Source organism: Mirounga leonina, unplaced genomic scaffold, assembly GCF_011800145.1.
Source record: "Mirounga leonina isolate KUSES-001 unplaced genomic scaffold, KU_Mleo_1.0 Mir_127, whole genome shotgun sequence".
Classification (NCBI taxonomy): Eukaryota; Metazoa; Chordata; class Mammalia; order Carnivora; family Phocidae; genus Mirounga; species Mirounga leonina.
In genome coordinates, this window is record NW_023270316.1 from 6,382,680 (window position 1) to 6,393,759 (window position 11,080).

Consider the following 11,080-nt stretch of genomic DNA (forward strand, 5'->3'; position numbering starts at 1 on the left):
CTCTTTTAAATACGTGTGCCCTCATTTTCTTCCCCAGGAAATTGCACAATGTTGCCAACAATTACTTTTAAATAATTTTAGAAGAACAATTTCTGGCATTTTATTCTATGCTGCTACCTCCAATGTGTAATGTTAATCTTTTTTCTTCCCCTGTAGTAAAAAGGTTACATTGTTCCCAAATGTACTTGTCTCTTTCACAGCTTCCAAAGAGAATCCGCTCCAGGCCATGGGGATAGATCACCTATCTATTTCACTCATATCTATGTGGGATCACTCAAGTCGAGAGAACAAACTAGCCACTGTTTTAAAGGCCTCCCTCTGGCTTTTGCCTCCCGAGATTGCACGCAATAACCTTGTACGAGTCAGTCTGCAGCGGGCTAGCCATGCAAAGGGACAGGCAGGTGCTAGTGTTAATTAAAAGAAGAAGGAAAATAAACAGTACGGTATGTTCCTTTCCAAAGATCACATGGATTTTTCTCTGCATTTAGTGGCTTCTCTAATACTCTATGAAAAAAGATGTATAAAAGGTTTAAGATCGAAAAAGAAAAATAACAAAGGTCAAATGGTTGCTTCCAAAGTAGGAACTGATATTTGTGAAGGACGTTGAACAGCGGAGGGTCTCTGGAGAGAGCAGAAGGAATGCCCACACAGATGAAAGCCTTCCCGGTCAAATGCTTCTCGAAGACTCCCAGTGACAGCAGGGAACAGAGACTTTGCCCACAGACATGACCTTAAATATTCCATGCCAGCCAGACTCCCTTAATTCTCTTTCCCTTCCTGGAGCTCATCAGATTGAGACTCCAGCCCAGTGCAGATGTGGTCCCCACAAGCAGGAGGGTAATGGTAAAAGCAAAACCAACGGCCAAGATGAAGTTGGCCGCGTCTGGAAGCAGTAGTTTTGCCCCCAGTCGGGACAAGGGAAAGTAATCTAGTGAAGGGAAAAGGGTCTTCTCTGGACTTTGTGTCCTGCATTCACAGGTAAATCAGTCCGACTGGTCAGTGTTACAAACCTAAGCCATCTGGGTCCTCAGGAATTTTTCTACGCCCTTTGGCACTCCTATTTTATTGCTTTTCTTTAGGACCTCATAGGAAAACAGGGGATTTAGGCACCTGGGGGCACTTTAATCCAAGAGGCAGGTGGAGAAAGATGTCTGAGCCTTCCACCTCATTTTTCCCGACTATGGAGGTTGGATTTATCCCCCAGGCTTTGAGATTTGGGACATTCTCAAGCCATGTTTTCTCTTGCTTCACAGAACCTCATTGTTTCTACTTGGCACTTTTGACTCAGAGAATGCTAGAGAAGACTTTTGATCTCTTAAAATGTACCCTTTCTTCCATGCACAGTTTTTTTTTTTTTTTTTCTGTCCCTTTATACTTTTTTTAACCACTATACTCTAAAGCTGTGGAGAGTGCTTTGAGACAGAGATGCACCTTGTTGGTAAACTTTTTTTTTTTTTTTTAGTGAGAGAAAAGAGAGAGCGTCTGGGTGAGCTGGGTGGGGAGGGGCAGAGGGAGAGAATGTCAAGCAGATTCCATGTTGAGCCAGGAGCCTGATGCCGGGCTCGATCTTACCACCCTGAGATTGTGACCTGAGCTGAAATCAAGAGTTTTTTGCTTATCTGACTGAGCCACCCAGGAGCCCCTTGTTGGTGAACATTTCTAATGGGACATTCCATTGGTGATTCGAAGGAGCTGTGCCTGGAATTATGTACATATATTACATATATACATAATTATGTATATATATACATAATTCCATATATGTACATAAATATATATAATATATATGTATTATATATATTTTTATATATATTATATATATAAAATATATGGACACTTTTGCTACATATGTAATATATTCATTTTTGCTTTCTATAAAACAAATGTATGCTTTTGCTAATTAATAATTAATATGTTATATATAAAATATACCAGAATTTATTTCTATGTCATGAACAATCTCTTTCTTTCAAACTCAACTTCAATTCAGATATGGTTAATTATAGAAAATATATTTTGTCTGTAATTAGATATTTCTACCTTTACCTTTACATTCACATTAGGTGAATTTGGGGGGACAAAAGAAAAATATAAAGTAGTTCCATAATGAAATCCCAGCATTGATATCTTTTTTTTTTAACTTTTTTATTATGAAAGTAATATACAAATTCTGGAAAAATTTAAAATATGGAAAAGTATAAATGAGAAAATAAAAATGTCATTATCCTACTACCTAAGGGAAAATGTATGTATATACATGAATATGTATACACACACACACACACACACAGGTAAAGTTGAGCACCTGGGGGCACTTTAATCTAAGAAGCAGGTGGAGAAAGATGTCTGAGCCTTCCACCTCATTTTTCCCAACTATGGAGGTTGGATTTAGAGGAAGGGGCAGACCCTGGTGAGCAAGTACATTTAACTGTTTGAATCTTCTATTTCTTTTTCGGATATATCTAGACTACATATCCTAGTGTGGCCCAGGATCTAAGTTCGGGCTAACAAAATCGAGAGTGGGAATAATACAAGCCACTTCCAGGACTGGCCCATTATACAATGCGGTGTGATCCTCTGCTCTTTCTTCCCTCTGTTGCTGGCTGGGTATGGTTGCCCAGAGTGACCTAGAAAAGTAACCTGTTGAAGATGGCGGAATTTCTATCAAAATGGATCCCTGAACGACTGTATAGGGGAAGGCTTCCTAACAATGTGATTTTACATGTTAAGAAATAATTTTCTGTTTTTTGGAAGTCTGGCAACATCAAGACTTATTTCATGTAGCAACCCATGTCACTTTAATGTAGATCGTAATTAATCATCGTTCATTTCTCTATGGCTTCTTTCACATAAAAATGTATCATGAATAGTCTTCCATGTCACCATTTGTTTCTTGGTTGTTGAAAGTATTCAGTGTTTGCCTGATCTTGGATACTGCATACTCAGCTGAACTCCTGCTGTTGATCATTCATATTGTTTCAGCTTTTCACTATTGTCCCTGTCTGTTGGAGTCTGTTTGTACACATCTCTGGTCCTTTCTGTAGGAAACATTCTTAGCTTTGGAATTGTTCCAACCGAGGCTTGCAACTTTTTGTAGCTTTTACGTATTTTCCCTTTATTTAGCTTCAGAAAAGTTATGCATATTTCACTCTGATAAACTGTACTTGCTAATACTAATTGGCGTTTTTATTCCTGTGGGGATTCCTCGGCTGAATTCCAAGGGTTGGGGTCACCAGATAACCAGTATCTGATTAATTTCTCATGCAATTGGTAACATTTGAACAGTTTCATTTGGACAAAGATAGAAAAGGGGATCTCAAAGTCATTTATTGGCAGAATTTGTAGGAACTTAAAGTTCAGTACCTCCTCCAAAGAAAAATAACAACTAAATAGCTTCATTTGGAAGTTGTTCGCTATGACTGGGTTCACCATAGGTCCTTCTTCCCCTTCCTCTCCTGCTCCCATTAGTTCCCCAACCATCCCCCCGTCCTCCAGGGAAGGGGTGATAAGACTCTCTCACACTGGAAAGTACCTCATTTTCTCCACTGTGTCCTACTTATTTTCACTATTTTTTTTTTACTAAGAAAAAAGTTTATGTCCTACAATTATCACTACTTGTGTTAAGTATTAAAATGTGCTGAATAGCAATAAAATCCTTAAGAGACATGATCCTCAACTCACATGGTACATTTTCTGTCTCTCTGGGACTCTATCTGCTTTATCATAATAAAGAGGCTTGTATATTAGAATTTTATAATTTCTAACTTTTTGGCTATGAGTATTAATGGAGAAAAAATATAAAGTTCTATTTTTTCTATTCAATGAATCAAGTATCTTATTTTTGTCAGTGGGAAACAAAAATAAGAACAGATAATAATAAGAAAATATAATAAGAAAACAAAAGAATAGGAATATAATAATAAAGAATAAGAAGAAAATAAAATAATAGATGCCCACAGATACCTTTTATTTCTTTTTCCCTTTGAAAAATGTATTGCTGTCTGATTACATAACAATAAAATATATAATGAAGTACTTTAGCTTCTTATATTTTTAGTAATTGAGGACCCACCCAAATTAGGAAGAATTCCTAAAGAATCCATAAGTTCCTAAAACATTTGATATTCATTTGTGTTGAACTTTTTATATTTATATTTATTTTTTATTTATTTTTATTTTATTTATTTATATTGTATTGATATTGATATTTAGAAACATGATGCTAAATGTTCTGTGTGTCATATTAATATTTAAATGAATCAAGAGGTTCTGTTTTTTGTAAATCTCATCAAGTGTCATTTTATCTTGATCAAGTCTGCCAAATAATTCCCCATACTTCCTTAAGAACCAAGTCACATATTGTGTTTTTATTCAAAAAGCCTTTATATTGCAGTTAGGACTTTGGATCGATTTTGCCCAGAGCTATATGTCAAAGATCAACCGTTTTATTAGTCTGATGTGAATAAGGGTTATAATTGTAATCTAATGTGATTGATTTATGTGTATGACTTTTCATAATTTATAATAGTCATATTATCCCTTTGGATTTCATGTAACATGTTCAGTATAATTTTAAAATAAAAGAGGAGTCTGTTGAAAGATGTCAGATAAAATTATATTCTTTTCCCAAACACATCTATACCTTTTGGGGTTCTAAAAAACAGTGAGTCTGTCCAGGACAGTGAATAATGCAAATGTTAAAATCCCAGCATTCACTCCACCAAAGTGGTATACAAAAATCACCCACTAAAGTCCAGTTTGGTTGCTTCTCTGAAAGACTGGATCTGTTTCAAGATGGAAAACTAAAATACATAAAAAATAAAACTAAAAATGATTACATTAAAGCAATTGCATTTCATGAAAATAACACAGGGTCAAGTAATACAGAGTTAGAGAAGAAAATAATCAGAATAAAAAAACTAGCTTTGTAAAGCAACTACAATTACTTTAAAGCTTCTCTCAGAGTTTCCTGGTGGACAGGAGAAACAGAAAATCAGATGTTTTATAGCTCCCCTCTTCTCATAAAAGAAAGTATATTAATTAGTCAGGAGAGGCAAATTTGTGCCTAATCTGAGTTTTCCCACGTCTTTTAAAAGGAATATTGAATGTCATGGTAAAGACTGTCTTCAAAAGCAGTTTTACAAAAAAAAAAAAAAAAAAAAAAAGGCAGTGATATCCCACTTATGCCTATATGTTCTAGCCATCTTTTATAAAAGCTGCTAACACAGTGTTTGGCCTCATGAAGACGTGAAGGTATTTATCTGCCAAACTGTCGGCACCTAAAAGAGTGATTGGCATTCTTTTTTTTTTTTTTTTTTTTTTTAGTGATTGGCATTCTTAAGCACCTGCAAAGTATAGCCCCAATGTAACCACGAGAGAACGCAGTCTCTGCAGTCACCTGCATTCAGCCCCAGTTCTGCTCCTCGGTAGCTGTGGGACCAAGAAAAAGGTACTAACCAGCATCTCTGAATGGGAGTAATTTGCCTGGAGCGTGTCTCATGCATATTAAGTCCATCAAGACAGTTTAGTCATTATTATATTTATATATTAGTTTTATAATCAATATGTCTTTCAAAAGCAGAGATATTCTCTGTCATCAAAAGTATTCTAATAAAGAACGATCCATGACCAGCTAGACAGAGCTGTCTCTTGTTTCCTTCTCACGGTTGGCAATCATAACATGTTTTGAAGAATCATATTCTATTGCGTCAAAGTCACTGTGAAAAAGATTTTCAATAGGAGAGCAACATTTGTAATGCTTGTCACATCTTATTCCAATAGAATGTAAAAAATAAAAAAAGAGGGAAAGAAGCTGTGTTTAAATACACAATGATGTACTTTTTAAAGTGCAAAATAGAATATTCACGGTTGTAGGCAGGTTGTAGTGGAATAATGACCTCTTTATAGTATGTGTCATTGTGTCACAAGCTAAAAGGCCAAATGACAGCCATAATGAAGTCTGGGGATATAACATGTCATTTCTCTCACTCCTTTTTGCCCAGAGGTGTCATCACTTAGATCTTGGAAATCCTGGGGCCAGACCAAAATTCTTCTGCCGCCCCTCACCCACATCACTAAAATCAGCTTACCATCCATTTGCCCAGGACATATGCAAGGATCTAAGGCAAGATGCTCTATCCTTTGGACATCGGTTAACTCAACTGCATTTGAAGCATGAACCTGTTCTCTGCTTCACAGGTGTGCTGTGTTGATCAAGCAAGACCTGCCCCAGTGACCGTGGACTGACATCATGATAGAAGGCGGTATAGTGGGGACATGTCTGCTCACCCACTTCAAGTGGTTACTAGCCGGGTCAGGTTCTTCATTTAATCCCCTTGAGGATGAGCTTCATTCTCTTTGTGACGTGATGTGTAAGTATCCATCCCACAAAGTTATGCCCTTATATTCAACATACGCTGATTCTTTCAACACATATTTATCTAATGCCTGTTGTGTGCCAAGCACCGATTTATATACTTAAATAATGATGTATTAGAAATTGACCTTGAGGGGGCGCCTGGGTGGCTCAGTCGTTAAGCATCTGCCTTCGGCTCAGGTCATGATCGCAGGGTCCCGGGATCCAGCCCCACATCGAGCCCCACATCGGGCTCCCTGCTCGGCGGGAAGCCTGCTTCTCCCTCCTCCACTCCCCCTGCTTGTGTTCCCTCTCTCGCTGTGTCTCTCTCTGTCAAATAAATAGAAATCTTAAAAAAAAAAAAAAAAAGAAATTGACCTTGAGGAGGACATCATCATCATCATTGCAACGGCTTAAACTTTTTTCTGCAGTCATGATATATGTGGCTCTGCTCTCACATGGATTAGCTCATTCTGTCCTCACACATTTCTACCTATAGCACTGTGCTGGTAACACCATTTTACAGATGGAGAACTCAAGGCTCAGAGAGCTTAAATGACTTGCATATTTTCACACAAAACCAGTGTGCTTTGATTATTATGAAATCCTGTTCTCATATTCTCAGTGTACTCTAAAGGTTTTGGGGTGGGACACTCCTAGAGGCCAGGGAGTATAGTCAGGGATATCCAGGCAGAGGACATGGACCCCACTCCTGTTTTATATAATTATGTGAGCAGATGGGAAAGGCTAATGACTTTTCGTCCCACTTGCATTAAACAAGATTAAAGATGCTGACAAAGACTTAAGATCTGTGCTGAGGACTTCAGAACTCATTACCCATATCCCAAGCCACTGTCTTTGACCTGACATCATTCTTCTGGTCTGTTCTGTGGATTGCGTATGCCTGTGTGTATGTGTAGGTGTGTCCACTGCTGTCTGGTTCTCCCAGTGATGTCACAGAGCCCTGAGGCCAGCTCCCAGAAATGGTCCTTTTTATAGGACCCCAGAACTGACTGCAGCCTTTGGGTCTGCAGCTTGCCCTTTTAGGACCTGCTACTTAATTAACTGTTGATAGACCATCTGCGCTGTTCAGAGTTTCACATGGCATCTGCCGTGATTCACCTTGGAATCTTAACGTTTAGAAATGTTTATCTACTCATGAGCAAGTTCTCAGGTAAACAGCAAGATCCAGGCATGAGCCATTATAGGACTGTAGGGAATAAAAGAGCTGCATTTGATTAGTTTTAGTTTAGAAATGGGAAAGCGAAAAATGTATAGTTAATATAACTTGGAATTCTTCCGTTTGTCATATAATCTTTCTACGCAGATTCTAGAGCACAGCACAGCATTCAGGTGTTTTCCCCTCACGCTGCTTTGTATTCAGCCTTATTGCTTTAATGCTGTTCAACTTCAAAAGAGTTCTGGCAATTGAAGAGAGTAAGATATGCGGGCATGTTGCAAATATGTTAACTACATTTTCAATATTACCAAAAAGATATTTATGGAAAACATGTTGTTTTGTATATATTTTTTCTAAATGGGTTGAATGACGTTTTCCACTTGCATACCAATGGTTCTTTGTAACCTAAGTCATATCCCAAACTGCTTGCTGTTGCCATCACCGTGCAGAGGATATATGTCATACATTTTCTCATGAATAAGTCTTCAGTCTGTTACCACAGTGAGCTAGTAATTGAGAGTGAACTGTCTCAAACAGGCACATATATAACAAATTAAAAACAAATATGTGTATACACACACACACACACACGCACAATGTGCTCTGGATTACTTTAAATCATACTGTGGGTCACGTCTGTTTGTATAAGTGGTTTTAAGAAATTGTAAACAAGAAATAATATAAATCTTTAGCTTTCCTGTAGAAAGGCTCTTGGATATACTACTCTCTAAGCAATTTGATTCTTAATTTCTTAAAGCCAGTACATTCAGAACATTCTTTCTAATAAAAATAGACCATGACATTTGTCTATTTTCTTTTCGGAGAAAGAAGATACAAACTCAATCTGTAAAACGTAAATAGCTTAATTTAGAATTACTCAAACATGTTTGAAGAGCCATTGAAAAAGAATTTTAAAGACTTTTTAAAGATTTTAATGACACATAGAAATGGAACATAAAGATGTATAATGATACTATTCAAAGTTCTATATTGTTTTTGTCACTTTCTTCAAAAAAATAGACTCTTACTCTCTGTCTTAGTTTCTTAATATCATGCTATGTGACTCTGAAAATCATTGAGAACGTAAGTACTGTTATTGCCATAAGCCACGTGGTAATAGACACGAAGTTACCCAGCCATAATGCATCACTCTCGACAAATGACATGTCAGCTGAACAGAAGGAAAATGGGAAGAAGTACTACGGGACAGCGAGGATGATAGTGACGAGGACAACAGTTATGATGATCAAATCAACAACCAAAAAGTAAGGTATCATCCTAAAAGAAAGGTGGTGCTTAGGAAATTGCTATGTGATACTAAAGAAAACACATTTGTTTTTTTTTTTGTTTTTTTAAAGATGAAAGCGGTACTTTTTTTTTCTGAGTCTATTTAGCATACTTCAACTTTGACCCGACAGAACTTCTAGGTTTTTAGAAGTACTTAGCCAATCAGCCACGATTTTGATGAATTATGACAAGAGTTTTGATCAGCATTATTAAAGGGCAAGGTGCTTCCCTTGCTGCTTTGGGGAGCTTTTGGGTTCAGTTAGATGCTCTCTGACCATATACACACGCCTACACCCTAGTCCTTTTATTTACTACTGGAAGTGGTTTTTCCAAACAAATTTTCTTCAATTTTCCCTAAGCTGTCTCTAAACTTCTTATAATGTTAAAAGCAGAATTAAAAGCAATCTTAGAATTCTGAAATCTATGTTACAGATAAGATTAGTTGTACTGTAATTCTAAGGCGAAAATATACTTTAGCAACAATGCACTATCTTCTTATAGTGAACACATGAGGGGATTTCTGTAAGTAGTATTGCCAAAGGCTAGAATTGATTAGACTTTTTTCTTACTAGTTTTCAGAAAATAAATTTAAAATAGTGAAAAATATTTAAACAGTACAAAGGTTTACTTTTTTTGGTTTTCTTCATCCTTAATAGACAATTATTTTTTTAGAATTATTTTTGGTTTTTCATTTACTTGCTGTCATTGTTGGGGAAAGAGGCATTGAAAGAATATTACATACACTGGAAAAGAAAATTGAAAAGTTTAAATTATCTGGGATGGGTACTAATGGGAAGAGCACAGGACAGTAAAATGATCAAGGACTTCTTTCCCTTTCAGGGTCCATCAGGCCTAGATTTGAATTCTGGCTCTTCTGCTCATAAGTGGGAATCCCTGGAGTAATTGAATTAATTTCCGTTTGGTGAGCCTGAAATGACAGTAAATATGGTTACTTATCCAGCAGAGATGCTACCACATTCTTTGTTTTACAGGGATTGCGTTTGTTTTGCTTTGTTTTTTGTTTTTTGTTTTTTTCCTTAAGAAAATTTTCATGGTTTTGTTTTGTTTTGTTTTTGTATAATATGGCATTGAAACCTCTGAACAAATCCATATCTGGCCAGTGAGGCAGATGCTTTCTCCTTCACATTTTTGGGTTACTGAGCAACTTGTCAGCAGATTAAAACAAAAACAACAAAAAAAGACAACCTTTTGCATGACTTAAGTCTTTCCAAGGCAGGTGCTAGAACAACATGCACTTCTGTCGGCTGCAAGCAATCCAGCCGCGCAGGACACCTGGGGTAGATGCGCGCTGTGCCCACTCCCACCGCGGTCCTGCTCGTTTGTGGCTGGTCTGCAGAGCATCTGGACGCTTGTGCGCAGTGTCGGGAAGAGGAGGAGGAGGAAACAGCAAGAATGCTAGGCTGGGAGGAGGAGGTCAGCCAAAGTTGTGCAGGGCAAGCCCGAACATGCCGCTGGTGCAAACCCACGCACCACTGATGCTCTTATAGTGGGAACATCTGGTGGAAGCCCATGATGGGGTCTTCATCGCCTTGAGCTGGCCCACGACTAGGCCGAGGATGCACCTTTCTGGCTGGGCTGCTGGTCCCACGCTGTGGTGCTGTGCTGGATTTTCTGCAACAGAAGGCTAGGCAACTACTCCACAATGGCAGCTTCCCCTGGGATTGTTGTCCCTCCCATGGTTCTGGAGTTATGAAATAACTAGTAGTAATTCTGAACGAAGCTGGATCCAGTCTGTTCCCAAATTGGCTTGATTCCCATTATGGATCATCATGGGCCTCCCCTGAGACCTAGTGCTGACTCCAGAGTGGGCCAGGTAGACCTTGCCCGTCCCCTGATCCTTGGCAAGTGGGAATAGGATGTGGGGTGGGGGTGGGGCGAGCGGCTAACCCATTGGTAGAACTGGTGGGACGACTCGGGCAGGCTGGGCTAGGCCACACGGGGAGGGCCTGGAGATCCCCCATCCGGGTGGTCTGGCACAGGAGAGAAAGGCTGGGCCCCTGCACAGTGTGGTGGGGTAGGCACCTGGTTGTCCCTCTTGTGTCCCCCCATAGCCCTGGCTCTGCACAGCTTTTGGGGTATGGGGCCCAAGGATGCACAGCGGAGGCTCCAGGTGGCTCAAGCTCAGCTCCTCCGGCCCAATCCGTACCGAGGACGCTAGCCCCAGCACTCACCCAGGGGCTGGCACTGATTGGGTATTTTTATTATCAGCTATGCATTGCATAAAATGTCTAATGGAA

General features: G+C 38.8%; 1 pseudogene; it reads right to left on the reverse strand.

The window, feature by feature from the left end:
• Positions 1-10,025: 10,025 nt before the first annotated feature.
• On the reverse strand, positions 10,026-10,703 carry LOC118009117 (annotated as a pseudogene).
• Positions 10,704-11,080: the final 377 nt, after the last annotated feature.